The sequence below is a fragment of the Podarcis cretensis genome, assembly GCF_951804945.1.
Source record: "Podarcis cretensis genome assembly, chromosome: 3".
Classification (NCBI taxonomy): Eukaryota; Metazoa; Chordata; class Lepidosauria; order Squamata; family Lacertidae; genus Podarcis; species Podarcis cretensis.
In genome coordinates this window covers 81,281,675-81,302,569 of record NC_137172.1, presented here as the reverse complement: position 1 = coordinate 81,302,569, position 20,895 = coordinate 81,281,675, and the positions used below count along the sequence as shown (strand labels likewise).

The following is a 20,895-nucleotide window of genomic DNA, read 5'->3' as shown; positions in this document are numbered from 1 at the left end:
CTAGAAGAGAAGGCATGGCTGTTTGGGCCAAGGAGCTGATTAATATTCCTTGTGTGAGGGGGCAGTCCCAATCCATGTGAAAAAGGTGCTAATAAGACCATTCTCTGGATCTGAATAATTATAGACCAGTCACAAATGTTCCCTTCTAGGGCATGATTCCCAAACAGGTCCAATCACTCTGAAATAGATGAAATTGATTTTCTAGATCCATTAATCGGGTTTTGGCACTGAAACTGTCTTGGTCACCCTGTATGATGAACTTGTATGATAAGGCACCTGTTGATTCTCCTTGGTCTCCCAGTGACTTTTGATACAATTAATCATGGCATCTTGGAGTGGCTGTCTGACTTCGGAGTGGATGCTGCTGCTTTGCAAGAACAAGACTTGCTGAAGCAGAACCAACATGGTTTATGCAAGGGTGAGTCCTGTCTCACTAACCTATTAGAATCCTTAGAGATTGTCAACAAGCACATAGACAGATGTGTTCGAGTTGACACTGTGTACTTGTATGAAGTATACTTGAGTTCTGCACCAGATATGGGGGAATCTTGAGTGAATCAGGATTCCTCTTTGTGTGAAGGAGCTTAGCACATGTGTATGACCCCTTCACACAGCTAATGAATGCACAACAGACAGGGGGTATAGCAGGTGGTTGTATCAGTCGTGGAGGATGGGACTAGCTATCATGTTCCTTCAACAACATCACATGTGTTTTCAGAATGTGAAGCAGATCACCTGAAGGCCACTTACCACATCAAAGCGAGCTTCTGTTTTCCATGCTTACCTCGACACTCAAAATATCTCATTGTAGTTGCTCACATTCCAATTAAATAGTTATAACAGCAACAGCAACAACCACACTGATGTGGTGAAAATAATCTAAAAATTCATGGTGAGTTTTACATGCCGAAAAATAACTTAAGTAACTGGCCTGAACTGGTTAGTAATTGCAGGAGTTTGCAAAGCTTTTGCTTGAAGCTTTCTGAATAGTCTACTAAGTGTGCAACAATAAGTAGGAGTTTTATTTTTTTCTGGGCTTTAGTGAGCCCGTTTCACAGCTCCATGTGTAACTCTATGGAGAGTGAAGTTACTTCAGAAACATGGCAACATCATATGATTTTGTTGCAGAAAAAAATGCATGTATGTGGTGAATGCACAGGTCTATTGCACCACAAAATACATGCCAGTATTTTTCCAATGGAATAGTTTACATGGGATACATGGGAATTTTCCTACATTTGTTTATTTGAGTCACTTTTGGCTTCCTCTTCATTACATTCATTCCCAGAGTGGGTTGAAACATACACGGAACTCATATATGGCATTGGTGTTTGTATATGGCAGTGATGTCAGGCCTGAGATGTCTCCCTTTCTCTGTCCCTCTTCGTCTTTCTGAGCTCTGGCCTTCAAGTAGCTTGGCCCACAAAAGTTTCGTGGACTTGATCTAGAAGTTGGCCATCACACCGGTAGAGTAATAAGGACTTTATTTCTATAGATAACCTTCACCCCCATCTATTTTTGGAATGCCAGAGAATCAATATGTTCTACCCAGAACCTTCTTATTTAAACCATCTTTAGGACGCTGGTTGTTCAATATCAATTACAGCTCTTTTGCTTCACCTGGGAAGAATAAGAGATGAAAATAGTGTCTAGTTGAGCAATTACTGGGCTATTTTGAAAAGGTATGTTGAAGGCCCTTTTAATATTTAATGGAAGTCATCACTGGAATGCAGATTGGTTATCAAGATATCAACCATCTAATAAATCAGTTACCCCCCAGCTGGCATCTTTTAGGTGCATTACTCATCTTCAGCAAGTGTAATTGAGGATAAAAAAGTGTAACACCGATGGAGGCCTCTTCTTCATCTTCAGAACTCTTGTTTTAATTCTTGAACTGTCAATGGAAAGAGAATCTTCTACATTTAATTGCACACCTGTTGGACATCTTAAGAAGAAAAAGCCCTCCAGTTTAGTTGAATTAGGGTCGTGTGTGTATATGTAAATGGAAAAATCCTGTTAAAATAACTCTATCAAATTCATTGATTGTATTCCTAAAAACTTAGATCTACCAACTAGAAAAAGATGGAGACAATTGGAAATTGCAGAGTTTGGAGAAAATGAAGGATAAAGTGCGAGACTGGCTACACTACACTCAGATTAAAGAAGTTTTTAAAAATGACAAAAAGCTAGGGTTCCAGGTGGAGAAATTGAAGTTGGAAACAGAACTGTTAGAGCCTAAGACTAAGGTACTTTCAAGAATGTATAACTTGCTGTTAAAATGGAATACACAAGATGAAATGGTTAAATCGGCTATGATAAAGTGGGCACAGGACATTGGGCACAACATTATGTTTGAGGACTGGGAAAGGTTGTGGACCATTGGGTTGAACTTCACTGCATGTAATGCTTTGAAGGAAAATGTAATGAAAATGATATATAGATGGTACATGACCCCAGTTAAACTTGCCAAAATATACCATTTGTCTGATAATAAATGTTGGAAATGTAAAGAAAATGAAGGAACATTCTTTCACCTCTGGTGGACTTGCCCTAGAGTGAAGGCTTTCTGGGAAATGATATATAATGAGCTGAAAAAGGTATTTAAGTATACCGTCACTAAGAAACCAGAGGCCTTCCTTTTGGGTATTGTCGGCCAGAAGGTGTTAAGGAAGGACCGAACATTTTTTATGTATGCAACAACAGCAGCAAGGATACTTATCGCTAAGCACTGGAAAACCCAAGATCTACCCACACTGGAAGAGTGGCAGATGCAGCTGATAGACTATATGGAACTAGCCGAGATGACTGGCAGAATCCGAGACCTGGGAGAAGAGAAGGTTGAAGAAGACTGGAAGAAATTTAAGATTTATTTTAAAAAGCATTGTAATTTGGTTGAATGTTAAGAAGGATGCTAGATCATAAATAATTGAGCACCACTAAACTAGATGGAATTAGGATGACAAGTGAGATTGAGGAAAAAACATAAACCTTTGGGAGGATTATTAGATTATATTTTAAATGAATGGGATATAAGAATGTAAACAAGATGATAAATTGCGGGTAAGAATTGACAATGATGCAAGTGGGAGCGGGAGACGTGAGGGAGTCCAATGAAGCTAAGAAAATATGTTATGATATATGTTTCATTGTTTTTATTTCTGCATTTATGTTTAAAAATTTTAATATATATATATATATATATATATATATATATATATATATATATAAAACTTAGATCTACCAAACTGTTTTAATAAATTAATTCAAAACTAATGATGTAGGATCAGTGAAGTTCAGAGGTGTAAGCTGAAAAAAGAAGACGTGCTCTCCAATAGAGCAAAGCCATACAACCTGCTCTAAGTTTCTGGACACCAGCGGTAGCCCATACAGTAGCCTCCATATATTGTTGGACTACAACTCCCATCGTACCTGGCCACGTTGGCTGAGGCCGATGGAAATAATATCTCAGCAACGTCTGAAGAGCACCATGTTAGCTATGCTAAAAAATATTAAAGCTCTCTAAGCAAACATGCCACTATAATTCCTACTTGAGGCTAATTCATCTTGAAGGTTGGTTTCAAATTTTGTTGAAATAGTCCCAGCTGCTTCAGTTCTATCTTCTTTTTCAGAAGAGCTTTGACATTTGAGGAAAGCATTGCGTTGTCTTCCTTTTTTTGTCTTTTCCTCCCTGGGGTTGCCTGTTGCTCCTGGGAACTCTTTCTTCTGTTTAATGAGATATTTCTTGTCAGTTGTAAAGAGTAACCTTGATGATACCTTGATGTCTGTGTCTGTCTCCATATATCCTTTTGTTACTGCTGCTGTTGAATGGTGAAGATTTCTCCCAGAAATCCTTCCCTTTCATAGAACCTTTTCTAGAGTGTCAAGGATTGACTTCCAAACATCTGGTGGTCATTGATATTTTTTGTTAGAGAGACATCAATGCTTTTTAACCTGACTATAGAGTATGAACCAGGATGCAATCCCTGGAGCTTTGGAGAGAACCCCACTTCCTCCTAAACAGTTTTCTGAGTAATTACGTTTGAATATTTTTAAACATATGTGAATCTCAAACCAATGTTTGATTGTTTGACAAATAAACATCAAGGCTTCCAGGGTACTGACATGGAGCTCATAGCACAGGGAGTGCATGTTTATTGACATTGAAGGCTCCTCACTTCCATTTTGTTCAAAGGTTCTGAAGAAAAGTGAGTGCAAATAATAATAATAATAATAATAATAATAATAATAATAATAATCCATGCTCATTTCGCTCTGTACATTCCACCCCCAAACCTGTGAGTGAATGCATTAATGTATTAATATAATGAACCTGCAGCATAATCTCTGAATCAAAAGCAGAGTTATCTTTTGGTATATTGCTCAACTCTTTTGTTTGTAAAGCTATTTATTAAAAAGAAGGCACTCATGAAGCTAGTGTCTCGAATTGGCCATCTCATTATGTTAACTAGCTTTGGATTCAAGCTACTGTATTCTGGTGAAAAATATGCAAGGTTCCTTATCAAAAGAGACACCCGGTTTTTCTTCAAAGGCCATACTACAGTTTCAGTATCAAACGTGGGGGTTAGTGCTAATAATTAGAACCAGAATTTCTCACCCATTTTCTTTAGACCTTTCTGCAAACAAGGACTTCCATCATTAATTAAAAAAATATAATCACTGGGCTTTGGCACTCAATTATGTCCAGAAACATCTGAATAATGAAAAATTGTTTGCCAGTTCTAAATATGGCTCTAGTTTTGAGCCCTAAAAATTCAGATGTCACGTTGTAAAATTGTGTTAATGCAAAATCTGAATTTTTTGTGTATTTTTTGTTTTCACATTCTGAATTCGATTTGCATTGATTTTACATTAGTTTAAGATTGATGGGGCACTACCACAGGATATACCTATTTAACTATGAGAAAGAAAATGTAGTCTATTGTTTCATAGGTAAACAGAATTTTAGCAAGTCTGACTTTTCAAACTCTATAGCACTTTGCCAGAATCCCTGTTATAGCCAGCAGTTAAAGTTACAGGTTCTACAATGTTGAAAAGCTGGCTATCCTGGCATAGAACTATACTTTAAACCTTGGGAAGGGAAACTGTGGCTCTCCAAATGTTGCTGGGCTACAACTCCCATCATCCATGCATTGGCCATGCTAATTGGGACTGATGGGAGTTGGAGTAAAAAACAACAACCTAGAGTCACAGGTTCCTTACTCCTAACTTAAGCAACAGTTTGAGCCATTTTGAATGATTTATTGTTCTGGGTTAGTACAACATAAATCATTTGGCTGAATCAAAAGCATTATTTCTGGTAGCAGCGCATAGGTTCAGAATAGTACATGATATTTCTTCCTGTACATCATAATTAATTGTACCAGCCACACCTAATGATGCTTACTGATTTGATTCTTGTTGATGTTATCCACCTTGGAGATTTCTAATGAAATGGAAAGGATGGTTTAAACCTCTCAATCAATAAGAAATAAAAAATAAAACACTTCTGTAACTTACTGGTCTTTTCTGTGAATAAAATAAAAACACCTGGATTATTTGGTGTAGAAGAATGTAAAGTAGCATCCACTTAGTGACCTGGCCATGCACATCAGCAGACAGTTTCCTGAACATGGTGAAACTGACTGCATCGAGCATTTCATAGGTGATAGCAGTAATATGTTAAATTGAAATCTGTTACTTTACGGATGTTGTTAGTGTTGTAGAGAAGCTTAAAAGACCCAGTTGAATGTGCAAGGCAGCTTTTAGAATTTAAATTGCAGACATGAGAAATGCAAAGATTACAGCATCATTTGTGCAAATGACCATAGAGGGTGACTGGCAATACATGTAGAACAATTGCTGCGAGAAGAGCTAAGGGGTGTAAGGGGACACAACAATTACATGGAGCCTAAAAACATCTGGCAACTATGATGTGTACATCTATCAGCACAGCAAATTTGCAATTAATTGTCCTAAAGATGGATGTTTGAGGAGGCGGCAAAAATTGGCCTGATATGCTGTGTCAAACATTTCTGCCAAGCTTCCTTTAATGCTAATAAATCATAAAATGTGGCCTAGACAAGCTTTTTCATATTTAAAATGCCTTCCCTCCCCTTTTCTACTTGTATGGGGTATTCTGATTTAATTTCTGTATGATAATGTTACAGTCTAGAAATTGCCATCCGTGACCCCACATACTTGTGGATCATGTGGTAGACAGCAGTACAGGCTTAACAGGAAAGCTAAGATTTAGAAAGGGTGGATGGAAACATTTTTATTCAATATTCCCTCAGAGGCCCCGGTTTAAGAATGGACTTCCAGAACAGATTAAGTTCGTAAACCGAGGTACCACTGTATCTAGAAAATTTTGAATGGATTTTTTTAAATGAAAAAACCCAACAGAGACTGGGTGAAATGTGGTTCAATACATACTCCAAAGTGAAAGCTTAGTCAGAAAAGCACAGCTTTTCACCTTTAGGCAAGGTTTATAGCTAAGATGACTACAAAAGCAAATATATTCTGTGAGCCTGTTCATTCAAATTACAACCCTGACAGATTGTAATTTGTATTTACCAGTTCAATATATTAAAATAAAATGCAACCTTCTCCCTTAAAAAAAAAAGATTTTGAACAGAAGAGGTCCTTTAAGTAGGTGGAATATTGAAATGATGAAAATAAGTTTTTAAATTCTTCATAGAATAATCTAAAGGAGTTTTATCAGAAAGAGATAACCCATGGTCTATGCACATATTTTAAGAAGAAACATTTGGAGGAATATTGCAATAAATGGCAAAGAGTGCTATGCATTTATTCACTTCCATTGGAATAAGCTTTCTCAATTACCAGAATGAATATGTCCCCAGTTTCACTGTATCTTTCTCAGCCGCTAAGTGTATTCCAAAGGTTATTGAATGCATGTAAATGCAAGCTCTGAAACACACAAAAGCTCTAAAGATATTCCCTCTTCATCATTCTAAAGTTCCCCAAAGACTTAGGCATTTTAAGGCAGAGAGACTCAATTTTAGTCAAAAGGATGCAGAGCCAAAGCAAAGACCCCGAGCTAAAGCAGAGAGTAGGAAACCTGGGGTGGGGTGGGGGTGTGGCCGGATGCGCCCCTCTAGGAATTTCTATCCAGTCCTTGGTACTTTTCCCAGGCCACGTCCCACTTCCCTAGTCCCACTTTCTTTCCCCAGACCAGCCCTCCTTAGCACCCTCCTTAAGAACTCTGGCCTGGCTGGCATTATATCCTTGAGTTGTGAATGTGAGTCTTGCTTGCCTTGATGGAGGGTGCTGAACAGTGTGTGTGTGTGTGTGTGTGTGTGTGTGTGTGTGTGTGTAAACCTCTAACTTTTGCATGGGTGGAATGTAAAAAAAAATCATATCCGTTGCTCCTCTCTCTCTCACCTCTGGCCCCCACCCCCCACTGGTGGTTGCAGGAAAGTTGTCCTCAAGGAAACGTGGTCTTCAGATTGAAAATGGCTCCCCATATCTGTCTAGAAGTCTTTCTGTTTCACTGTGTTACAATGGCAATCACTCAGTTTAGGTAAATGTCGTAAGTTAGCAATCCACAGCAACAAGGATTTTGTAGCTACCGTATCTAGAATGCTGACACGCTCTTCTCAAGATGGTACTATGAGGTTTTCAGGTTGCAAAATGATTGCCTTTAATCTTTAATATGGTTAAACAGCAGGAGGTAAATAGACATTTGAACATAGCTTTGCTTTTTATAAGTGGCATTTAATATGTTCAGAATCTCCTAGACAATGTCTCTTCTGTCCGATGCTTTTGGCTTTTAGGGTTTTAATTTGTACTGTATGCTAGTGGAAATAATGGAAAGTTCAGAAGATTTCCTTAGAGGGAAGCATAGTGTCTTGAGTCAGACCATCTGCTTACAAAATGCAAAAATAATTAAAGGACACATTTCACCAGGACCTTCTCTCATGAAGGTCCCATTGAAATGAATGGGAGGTGTGTATGAAGCAGCATCTCTTGTGCAAGTGCTTGCTCAGAAAGTGTTATCACTGGATTGTGGCCAATAACAGATCTTTATGAAAGAGAACTATGACTTAAAAAATGAAATCAAATGTTATTTCCCCCTTCACATTTGCTATACAGCTGCCATAGCTGCACCTGGCAAACTGCTTTAACAATTACTTCCTCTGCTCTGGGAAACCTGGGAACTGTAGTTCTGCGAAGACAACTTGGGAATGCTGGGAATTCTTAGCATCCTCACTAAACTCCCATTTTCAGAATTGGAGCTCTTATACACATTTGCACTGTACATACAACAGGTGATTTAGAACTTCCCCTGTGCTGCTGGAAAAACAGCCTGGGATAGTATTACAGAGATTTGATCACCTTGTGAAACTAATACTCTGTTCTGAAACATCTGCTTCTAACCATGGCATTTTATATTATTCCATGTTTGCTGTGGCCATACAAAAATGCAGTTCTGCAGGTCAGAGCTGGTGGGTAGGAACAGAGCCGTCCCAGCCTTTAGGCAGGGTGAAGCCACTGTCTCAGGCCACTTCATTGGTTATTCTTTGACCCTGACTTGTGGCTTACTCATTACACCTGCTTCCTGGCTTGTCCTTTGGTTCTGGCTTCTTTGCATGTCCTCACAATGAGTGTGTACTATAGTTCCTGGCTCACCTAAGTCAAAAGTAGCACTCATACCTTTAGTATGTACCTTTAGACTCATGCTCTTTAAAACATTGCTCTTTTTATTTGAAAAAAAGCAGGATGAATTTCTAGCCTTACTATTCCGCTGTAAGGCTCCCAAGGAGAAAACTTTTGTTAAATTACTGGTTCCTTCTGAACTGAATGCCCATGGGCTCTTGAAAACAGTGTGTATCTATTTTTTTGTTCCTTTGTTTCTTCATTAAAAGAATCAAGGTCTCTTGCCCCTGAAATGAAAAAGGAAAAAACAAAACAAAACCCACAACACTATCACAGTCTTTCTCTGCACACCAGTTTTGTGCTGATAGAGAACTTTAGCTATCATGCTGTGTCGTTCTGAACTAATCCTCCTTGCTAAGAAAACTTTGATAGATTTCAGCTTCCTTTTATTTCCCACCCAATAGCGATCATTGTGGCGCAAAATAATTTTGGAGGTTCTCGGGTAAGAAAAAAAGTGCTATTAAAGTAAGCTTTATTGATCTCTGTTGCAGGAGGTCTTATCACAGATGACACCATCTGCGACTGCAAAAATGGCTTTTAACCAACCATAGAATAGTTAGGGTATTTAAGTGAAGATGGGCTTTTTCCTCCTTTTAAAGAATCAGATACAACAAACCTATCCTGGTGTGAAATTATAGATTCAAACAACTTGAAATTTATTTCTTTAAAGTTCATCCATTATTGTATTCATTTTCTCTCTCATCTTATTTTGATTTCTGAGGCTTCTTTAAAAAGAAAAGAAAAAGAGGATGGGAAGAACTTAAAAAGTTAATTCCAGCTTATTGCAAACACATGGGATGCCTTTGTTAGGCCGAGGAGGGTGAGCATATGGGAATTCTTCAAGGCTGCACTATACCATATGGCACATTATGTCTTGTGCACTGCATTATACTTCAATATTCTCCACCTAAATGGAGTACTAAATTTGCAATAAGGACATCTTTGCTCTTTCAGTTCCTTAAGAAGTTGTCTTGCCTTAACTCTGATATGCATTCAGGCTTTGTGAAAGGGACTGCTGTTAAACACTGCCATGCTCTAGGCACTATGCAGAGCATAGGTGACGTGGCACACTTCCATTTTGGAAGTGACTTCTGTCGGACAAGGTTCACAAATCTTTTGGGCCCTGTGCGCACATAGGAAAACCAGAGAAACTGTTGCGGGCACTACATACCCCTCACAATGAAGCACACACTGCAGCCTGTTCCACGGGCTACAGCTAAATACTGCTTTCACTTTGAAGTTCATCTGGAGGGTGTGGTGGGGAGAGGACACTGGGGGTGGCAGGGAGGCCTCTCTATTCTCATGTCTGCCTGTTGATGCCATGTCAGTTCTGCCTGCTGTAGGCCACTGGCCTGTGAAATGCAGTTTAGAATATTACTGATTCACTCAACCGCATTGCCATGACAAGTCATTTAACTTTTTTCCATTTTCCATGAACCAGAAGGCCGCAGATGTTGTCCGGCAAAACAAATCTCTAGGCAAGCTTAATGAGACAAATGACAAGTCGTTATTGAGGACACTAAAGTTCCCCAATAAAGGTTGGATTTCTGCTCAAAATCTATTAGGGCTCTTTATGTCCTTCTCTTACATAGCCTTCGAAACCTTCCATAAAAAAATGTGTTTACTGCTGTCTCAGATGATGAAGTCAGATTTAAAGGTGTTAAAAAAAAAAGTTTTCCAGAGCATTTTTCCTCTGTGTTTTTGTTTCAGATTTTACTGCTTTGAATGCAAACACAGGTGAAACTAAGTATGAGTCGTAACCAGAAGGCTTGTCTTAAAAGATGATGCAGTTATACCTTCCCTTAATGAAATAAGATGTTACTTTCTCAAAGATAGATGGCTTACATTAGAACCATAAAATCAATAGGAAGGTCATGAATCCCAGTTCTCTGAATCAAGGTAATTTTCTTTATGTTGAAACATCCCAAAGATTGTAAAAAGAGCCCCATGGGGGTCAGTCCAAAAGCCTACATAATACAGCATTTGATGCCCGCAGTAGCCAACAAACAGGACAAAAGCCTTCTCCCACTGTTCGTTTATTTATTTAATAAACTTATGCCTACTTTTTCAGAAATATTCTTTACAAAGCAGCTTACACTGTGTTTAATTTTTTAAACAAGCATTATGATACATAAAAGACAGATGGAGAGGAAACTTTTATTCCATAAATTAATCAAATGAATAAAACAGCAAAGCAACATTAAAACCCAGAGCCACACAAAATCAGTTTCTCCAGATACCCAGTTACTCCAGTTACCCACTAAAAGCCACTGAGAGGAGCTGGGTCTTCCATGCCCTCTTAAACATTGCAAGAGATGAGGCCTGTCACACTCTGAAAGGGACAGAGTTCCACAAGAGAGGTGCCACAGCGGAGAAGACTTTATTACAGGTGGTCAGCAATCTTAACAGGTGGACACCTAAGCCAAACTTCTGATGTTGATCTCGTGGAATGGGCAGGTTGACATCACAGCACACCTTCAAGTAGCTTGGGCCTTCAAGTAGCTTCTTCAAGTAGCTTGGGCCAAAACCATCTAGGGCAAGGTAGTGTCCATATTTGGTAGACTATCATAAAGAACTATAATTTCCAGAGTTCTCTGGGAAGAGAAATTCATCCACTCTAGGAACTGTAGTTCTGTGAGGGAATTGGGGTTCTTCTGAGAACTCCCAGCATCCTTAATAAACTACAGTTCCCAGGATTCTTTGGAGGAAGCCGCAACTATTTAAAGTGATATGATGCTGCTTTTGATGTCTAGTGCAGATGGTGTCCATGTCTCAGCATCTAGCACCTTGCAGTTAGACAAATATCAATATTGTAAAGACATTTGTGATCATTTGCTAGACCAAAATCCAATACCCCAACTGAATCACACAGTTGTCTTTGACATAGTAAAGTCTTCAACACCTTGCCCAGTTTTCAAGCATAAAGCTACTTGTGTGAAATTCAAACTGAAAATTCACTCCAACACAGAAAACAGCTTTCACACAAGCACTTCCACCTCTCATCAGCAAATACCTGTAGAAGTATGACATTTAGCCCTGTGGAAGACAATGGAAGGACCTGGTTGACTTTGCTGGTGCTGGTAACTTAATCAGTGAATTGAGGCAACATATTTCAGAGATAGGGCGGTGCTTGCTTCCGTGCAAGAGACAAATAGCATGGACAATATAGGTATATTTTGCTCACTCCAAAGAGGCCAGCTGAAGAAGAGTTCAATATGTATTTGTAGAAGATGCTTGCCAATACAGCACTAGTTCTTCAAGGGATCCCAAGCAACCAGATGCTGGGTGCTCTCAGAGTTGCTAATGTCAGTTTCAAATAAGCAGCCCCACCTCAGACACCCCCTATGTTAAGGAAGAAGGAAAAGCATGTTGCTAAGCAACCACAGCACCCTGTTCTACTTACTCAGCACCTTGGCGAAATGGATGAGCTTAATATGGTACACATTTTATGAAAATGCTATAGGTGGGAATAGAAATTCCCTTGGGACAGTGATTAATCTGGTGTGTCTGTGTGTCTAGAGCTTCCCTCCCTGTCCTGATAAGGCCATGGAAATTGAAGTGCAACATACACTGCCTAGCTGATTTTCAGTCATTTTGAATTTCAAGTCCTGAACCTCTTGGTTTACCTCATTATGAACTATTATTATTATTTTTTAAAGACTCATCATGTTGGTATTTCCCATGTGAAATTGGCTGCTTAGTTGGGCACACAGCTATGGGAGCAAAATTTCCAATTTCTAATTGCACTGTGCACTCCAATTATGCTTATAATAGTGCATATATATATATATATATATATATATATATATATATATATATATTCATTTGAATGTGAAGTTTTCCCTTTGTGATGAAAACAGAAGCCTTTGGAAAACTAATGTGTTTATTTATGTAGATGCCAGGATGCATTTATGGAAAGTGCTTTAACTCCAGCGATGCCAAGGCACTCTGCCCGAATGAGCCTATAGCAGTCTGTGTTCTGAAGCTGCCATCTCCCAAACAAAATATGTCTCCTAAGAACAGTGAAAATGAAATAATGTTTCACTAACCCCATGTGGAAGAGGGTGGGCAATAGCTCAAAAGAAAGATATTTTGGAATTTTATACAGTTCAAATAGTAAATGAACCTGACACTTCCCCAGAATTCCGCGGATAATGACTCTTTAAGTACCTTCCTTATGAGGTCCTAGAGCAGCTCTTTCTCTTAATGTAATTTTCTTAAAAGCCATATTTCGAGCAGGAAAAATTATACTATTATTTCATTGTTATGACCATCAGCTTCAGGATAAGCTTTGCTGCCTCCCATAAAACTGCCTAGAATAAAGTATATTAACTCCTGGGGAAAGTGTAAATTTTCTTATAATTACAGATTGATTCTGGTGTTCTCACCTGCTCTAAGGCACTGGGAGTCAGCAGGGGAAAAGAAGAGGACGACGCGGCCAGCGGTGACTTTGCAACAGTGGAAAAGCAGGCAGCCACAACTCTCTTGGCGTTGTCGCCTTTCTCCACAAGCAAGCTGTTGAACTGAAGGTACAAAGAGATTGCTCACCCCCAGTTTCTTGAGGCTCACAAAAGATGATGCATCCTATGATCTTGCCCCCAGTGTAACCCTGGCGGAGGCTAAGTACAATGCTAAGCAGCAGCATAGCTCCTGGTAGTAGTAAGAGTTATGCAATTCCACATTTGTAGTGGGACTGGTGCCAGAGTTCGTGTTGTTGGGCATCTGCTGTGGTCTGTACTCCCCATTTCCAGGGCCTCCTCTGCCCCTCATCCTCCTTGCTATTGCTTCTTGTTTACCTGCCCTCTACGAAAAGGCAGTAAGGAGAAGGAGTACAGTGGTACCTCGGGTTAAGTACTTAATTCGTTCTGGAGGTCCGTTCTTAACCTGAAACTGTCCTTAACCTGAAGCACCACTTTAGCTAATGGGGCCTCCTGCTACCGCAGGAGCACGATTTCTGTTCTCATCCTGAAGCAAAGTTCTTAACCAGAGGTACTAATTCTGGGTTAGCGGAGTCTGTAACCTGAAGCGTATGTAACCCGAGGTACCACTGTAGTAGGTTTTGCATGCCTTGTCTTCTAGCTCCGTGTGCTGGTGCTGAATGGACCCAGAATGGGAGGCAAGCAAAGAGGGCATGGCAATAGTAGGAAGGAAAAGGGGCAAACTCAGGGAGATGGCTCTTAAGAGTATTTTGCTCAAGAATCCGCAAAAAACTGGAACCAGCAATATGCTCTAGCATGCATTCCCCAAATTCACACACTATGCAATCATTATGTACCATGACAGGGGAAGGTAGCCCATCTAGGAGAAGGAAACTCTGATCCTAAACTTCTGCTGCCTTGTGGCTGTACTCATTCATGATAATTTGTAGACTTAGGCTGCATCCAGACAGCACTTTATTCTGTTTTCCTGCTCTCTCTTTACCTGAGCATTTCTGTGTTTTATGTGAAAGTCTTACACCTTGTAAAAGCCACTTCCGGAAATCTAGTGGAATCTAGTGAAAGGCTAGCATTCATTTCTGTTTTAATTATTTCCAGAAAAAAGTCCATTTGCAAACCCATTAACTTGGGAAATTGTAGAAATTTTGCATTGCTGAAACTTGGGACACTATTCTGGCATACAGTTATTTCCCACCATTTAAAATTTAGCATGACACGTTGGTATAAGGATCAAAAAGCCACTGTTGCATAATGCAATGCTTGCAACCAACTGGGATTGCATGACAGAGCCAGTTGCACGAACTGGTATTGCCACAAGAGGATAGGCGTGTTGCGATGAATTTTCATGAATACATTAAAAAATAAATAAAAATTGCAACCTGATTCAGAAATGTGGCAAACCGAATTTAATATTTGGAAAATGAGAAATGGAAAGAAACCAAAATGGGCAGATCCATCTATCCCTGATGTGATCATCCTGACAACCTGTGAAAGGACCCACGGTCACCTTGTAATTTGGCAGCAGCTCCACCTGGAGGTGCCAATCCATACACAATCCACACTCCTACAAGCCGCCACGTGAACGCCTAAGAGCATCGGAACCTCAGCATTTAATTCATAACCTACCTCATCAATTTAAATACCGACTTTCCCTGCAGACTTTGCTACTGTGCAGCAACTTCCTGTGCAGAAAATGAGTTTTTGCTGTTCTGAACAAGATTAGCGAATCTTAAATCAGATATGCTTGGCCTATAATGGACTTGGAAAGCTTATAAATACATTTTCATTGCAAACATTGCTGGCTGACAAATGTCAGTTTTGCAGCAGGTTTGTAGGGAAATGAAGTATGTATCATATAAGGAGGGCTCTGCTGCCGGTATGATCAACTCTTAAAAGCAAGCCGAGACCACCTTATCCGAGCCCTTTTATTTATTTTCTGACTGGGCTCTCCCAATCTGTGATTTTCTTCTGGAATTCTTGGTTTGTACGTTATGAGCTTTAGCAAAGGTTGTGTTTTCCTGAGTATGTTGCAGGTTGATTGGACTGCAGAAAGTGCTACAGATAGAGGGTGCTCTTTTCCTAAATCAAGTTGCATCCAGCAAATGTATACCTCTGACTGTCAAGGAAGTGAGAGAAGCCCAAAGCCAGTGCATTCTTGGGAAATATTGTCAACAAAAAATGTTTCTTCTGTGTAGGAAGGCAACATAGTAAATTACCTAAGTCTTAACCTCAGTTAAAGTAAAGCTGCTGGCTTGGCATGTGTGCAGGAGTTTACTATGTAAGCTGCATGTTTCATTGCAATCCTGCAAATATTTCAAAAGAAAGGCTTCTATACCAAGTGTTGTAATAAAAGGGCTCTAGTACCTAATCTTCCTGCCAACCTAGCAGTTCGAAAGCACGTCAAAGTACAAGTAGATAAATAGGTACTGCTCCAGTGGGAAGGTAAACGGCGTTTCCGTGTGCTGCTCTGGTTCGCCAGAAGCGGCTTAGTCATGGTGGCCAATAAAGCGAGATGAGCGCCGCAACCCCAGAGTCGGTCACGACTGGACCTAATGGTCAGGGGTCCCTTTACCTTTACTAGTGCCTAATCTAAAGCATCTTAGTGGCCAGTTCAGTTGAATGAATGAATGTATAGAATTTGAAAATGTTAGCAACACCACTGCCCCAACTAGTATGTCTTTTGAACCTGGTCAGCAAGCATATTTCTAAAGAGGGGCACAAAGACTTCACTTACTCCCATGTGAACTAAGGGCACTTTCAGACGGTCACTATTTTCCGGTGTGATTCAGTCACCTGAAAACATTATTTCATTACTAGGTTGAACAATTAGAGTCATTTAATTAACTTTTTTTTTTGCAAAGCAGTTTGCCTTAATATGCTTTTTTGGTATGTTACTTTAGCCAATACATGAATTTTTGCACACATTACTTGGCTGGAGAACTGCATTGCAAAACTCAGAGAAGTGTGAATTTCAAAGGATGGCTGTGTTTCAGTCTGCCTTTTGTTTGGAAAAGTGTGTATTACATATATGTGAACTGAGTTCAGTTTCTCCCCTATCCCCTGTCCCCTCCCCAGAACAAATAATCGTTCTTCTCATGTGCAAAGTCAGGCTGTAGTAATCTGTCAGCCTTATGACAAAAGAACCTGAAAGGAACTGATGGAATATCTAATTTTAAAGTTGATAAATGTACGAGTTGATCAGGAAGGTACCTGGATATTTGAGGAGAACTGATAAGATGCATAGGAGTCTTCTGATTACACACAGATTTCATTTAAAACCTTGTTTGTTGCTGGGGCTGTTTACAAAACACAGCGGGATGCCAAGGAACAGCTTTCCAGTCTGAACAAATAGATCAAACAAGCCTAATAGAAAACAACATGTTGCGCGTGCGTGAGTGCGTACACACACACACACACACACACACATTACTGACAATCTCAGAAGGATTACAGCAGGAAGTTTACATCACTAACCTTTTCAAACATTTATCTTGACAGTACTCCTTTTGTCAAATTTTAGAGGGGGTTAGTGGCCCTACTTTGTAGAAACCCACTGCAGCATACTGATAATTTTTTTTTTATTATTGGAGGATAATGACCATTGTTGGCGCCTCTTTATAACAGCGGTATAATGTTAACAACATAGAGGATTGCTTCAGGATAAATGAGCTCGGGTAAGGTCTGTTGAAATGTTTGCTTTCCTCCTACCTAGCTGCTGGCATTTCCAACAATCCGTCCTGGGTTTCCTTTTTACTTTCTACAAAGTTCTTGTATTCATATGCAAAGTCCTGAAAAAACTGGGCCTAGGATATAAGGACTGCCGGAGGCCTTATATCTCAGCCCAGTTCCTGAGAACATCCAGAGGAGCACTGTTCGGTATCCTCCTGTGTTGCAGAGGTCCAGCTGGCCTGAACTAGAAGACAGGTATTTAGTGGTGCTGCTCCCATTCTGGGGAACTCTCTTCCTGCAGAGATTCAACAGGCATCTTCGCCTTTGACTCTCAGGTATCTCTGGAAGACCTTTTCCATTTGGTGGTTTGCATTTTCTTAATGTGAGTTAGTCATTTCTCTGATTATTCAATGATGTGAGCAGAAGTGACTCACTTGGTGGAGCAGAGCTAAAGCAATGGCCTTCCTGCAATGGTATTGCTATTGCTTCCAGAAAGGGGAGATGCAGCAATGAGGTTAAAGTTGTGTATGGTTGCACCAGTGGGAGCACCACATTGGCTCTGCTATTGTGTCCAAGAGGCCCTGAAGTCCTTGCTGCCTCTGCCTTCTACCTGATGTCTCCAGGAGACTATTGCTGAAGCTCCACTAGGTTTGGTGAGTGACCCTCCACCATCTCTCAGGGAGCTTCCAGGCTATTCCTTTTTTCAGGTGGGATTCAATCACATGCTGGTAAATTCAGGTTGTGAAACTCAAACTGAATTGGTGCTGCTATGCAACAAACCCACTACCCCACCTTGCAAGCAGACATTGGAAAGTGCAAGATAACAATTACTTAGCACAACATTGTCTAACCTCCCCACAAACTTTGTGGAAACAAATCATAATGAATGCTCAAGAAACAGCTCATCTGGAAGCAATCTTGTTCTGAAATCTGGAGGATTCTCCCATGTGCTATAGGATATACTGGGATGGTTTCTAAACCTCGGACTGAAAGATTTCTGAATCAAGCAGTAAAATATATTATTGAATAAGAGGCATTTCCATTAAGAACTATTTAGGAAACTAAAACTTAGTAGAAAAGATAAATTATTCAGTAGATTTTAAATACTGCTTGGAATTGTTTTGAGGTTTTTTTTTTTTTTTAAAAAAAACAAGTATTGGCTTCACAGCAATGCATATGCCAACTGTGTACCCATGCGGACATGAGTGAGCATTTAGAGCCACACACCATCTCACAGTGGAAAGAAATGGAAAATTAAACCTCTAATTATTTCACTGGAAATTATAGGATTATATGCAACCACCCATAGCAGATAGCAGATAAAATGCCCAGCTTTGTTTAGTGTGCTTATAAAAGTGTGCCAGAAGAGTGAAAACTCAGGAGTTACTTTAATTGTGCATGTGTGTTTTTAAATAAACAAGACAATTACAGGAAACCATTTTCCTCCTGAGTTAAATTGTCAGGTACACTTTGCGACCACAGTTCCACAAACACCTGAAAGTTCCACTGAGCACAACAGTATTTACTTCTGAGTAGGACTAGAGTTGCACTGTTAAAAGACAGATAGCAACATGTGCTCAAGGGAAATGACGTTCTTAAAATGATGACTAACAGTCTATGTCCTTTTAAATGTGTGAAAGGGGGGTTATTAGTTTGCTTTGTTCTTTTTCTTGTTTATATTATGTATCTTGTGGTTTTATTCTGTATTTTTGTGCTGTGAACTGCCCTGAGATCTTTGGCTGAAGGGCAGTATACAAATTAAATTAATAACAATGATAGCCAATGTACGGTGGATTTAGAAACCAGAAATAGGTCGCTCTCCTTTAGTCAGAAACCAGAAATAGGTTGCTCTCCTTGAGCCATCTTGGTCCAGCTGATAAGCAAATGGGACTGTATAGAACAGGAATAGTGAACTGGGGTTAGTATGTATGCATGTATGACTATGTATGTATGAATGTTTATTTTCCTCAATTTTTTTATATAAATGAATCCACAAAACATCTTACAAAGCTACAGGTGTGCTTTTTGTAACAATCAGCTCAGGGCTTTCTATCGTTATATTTCTAAAGACAGGACCATTTAAACTTGTAATGCCCAAGATGGCTGGGATTGTTCTCCTCTTAAGATCTTTCAGAAGCGTGGAAGTGAGCTGTAGAAAGGGGAAGAAGCAGATTCCTTAGTATAGGGATGAAGTTGAAGGAACAGACAGGAACCAAAAAGAAGGGGTGGAACAGGGAGAGAAAGAGGAGTAGCAGAGCATAATTAGGGCCCGAGCGGCAGGTCCATCTTAGTTGGTCACAGGCTGTGCCTTTAACTTAATGTATAGAAAGATTAATGTTATGTAGTGAAGTTTCACCCTGGGCCAGCAGGGGGATACTGTATATAGTTTTCACTCAGGTCTGTAGATAGTTTTCCCTCAGGTCCACGTCAGTTATTTTAGGCGGGAACTCTGGGCTGTTGTTGTTACAATGTTGACAGCCGGCTGCCTATAAAAGCAGGCTGGCTGAGCTGTTTGCAGGCAGTTCTATTCCAGCTTACAAGAATAAAGAGCTACTTGGAGAAATCGCTGTGTCGTCTGCTATGTCAACCCACAACTTAACAATTAACATATGCATATTGATCCACTGTGAAAAGCACAGGTGCAAGCTGTCTGTTTTTCTGATCAGTTGGCAAGCCTAGTTGGTTGGCTGTTGTGTGGCCCGATGTTTGGGATGTCCCATGGCATCTGCAACCCTTGTTCTGCTCTGACATCATTGCCGATATGTGTGGGTACCCTGTGTTGTTGCAAGGACGCTGTTACCACGATGGCAGACACTGCTGGCAGACAGCAAGTTGGCTATCCCTGGAATGGCCATAGAGTACAATTAGGCTCAGTTCCCTGAAGATCAGGACCTAATAATGTGAGCTACTGAATCATCTGGGTCAGGTTTTAAGTCCAATTATACAAACATAACTGAAGAGTGAATTGCAAAGGAATGTAGTTCATCAAGCACTTTCTGCATTCCAGAGCCTTAAGAGATGTCAGCAGTGAATTATTCTCTTGTTGAAATAAACAGAATAAGATAAACCCAATTGACCTTTAATACTTTTGCTGCTCACAGCTTCCCCAGTGGAAATCATCCCCAAGTGAAGCTGGACTAGATCAAGCAAATGACCTAAGCTTACCATTAGGCAGAGTGAGGAAACAGAGAAAAAACAGGTACTGAGGTGCCCCCTAAATTGTCCCACCATTACCATACTTCAGAGCTGGTATCCCAGTAGTGATAACAGCATTTGCCTACTGCTGTTCTGGGCTGCCCTGCCCCGACTCCCAGCATATGATGCACAGCACTGTTGTGAAAGGCCTTAATGAGGCAAGCAGGCAGAGAAGCAGCCACTCTGTGTATGCTTGCTTGAGTCCCACTGCCATTGTAGGAGGAAGCAGAAGGCAGAGAGGTGCCAAGGGAGTGAGAAGTGGTGAGGCCTCTTGACTGGAGTGGAAGATAGTGAGGAGGGTGGGTGCAGAAAAGGTGTGGTGTACCATAAAAACAAAATGTACATTAGTTGCTCTGCCTGCTTTTGCCTCTGGCGCTACCCACTCCTGGCTCTTAGAAGGTTGCCCAGAAGGGAATGTGGCTCTGAGGCTGAAAAGTGTAACCCATGCCTCCTTTACTCACTGCTCTAACATTCTCCAATCACTTCCTCCCAAAGCAACTTTTCAAGCACAAAAAGAGTCCACTCTTACTGTGTTGTGTAACTTTTTTGAGTGTGTTTGGGTTCAGTCCTCCCCTTCTTTAATGTAATCCTTGAATATCAGGGATGGCTGCTATACGGGTGACCTAAGCCAGTTAGGGATGGTAGGATTTATAGCTCAACAACATTTGCAGGGCCACAAGTTAGCCACCTCCGCCTTACATGAACTGAACAGGACCGACAGTAGATATGCGTCCATTCTACTCTAGTTAGGTTGATGCCTGGTTGATTTATGCAGAGAGCCCTTCTTCTCAAAATACTATTCACCAGGCACCTTTTGTTACTCGCTAAAAGATAAAACCTCTTCCATTGTACTGAAAGTTTGCTTTAATGTTTTATTCCTAGACTCTTCTTTTTCTACAATGACTGTGAATGCTAA

The 20,895-nt window shown here is 40.2% G+C and overlaps 1 long non-coding RNA gene across 1 annotated transcript in view; it reads left to right on the top strand.

The window, feature by feature from the left end:
• Positions 1-20,895, top strand: part of LOC307213292 — a 90,141-nt gene that overhangs the window by 10,169 nt on the left and 59,077 nt on the right. The window contains exon 2 of the long non-coding RNA XR_013837463.1: positions 13,048-13,208. This is a non-coding gene — a long non-coding RNA (uncharacterized lncRNA). The remainder of the gene's footprint in view (positions 1-13,047; positions 13,209-20,895) is intronic.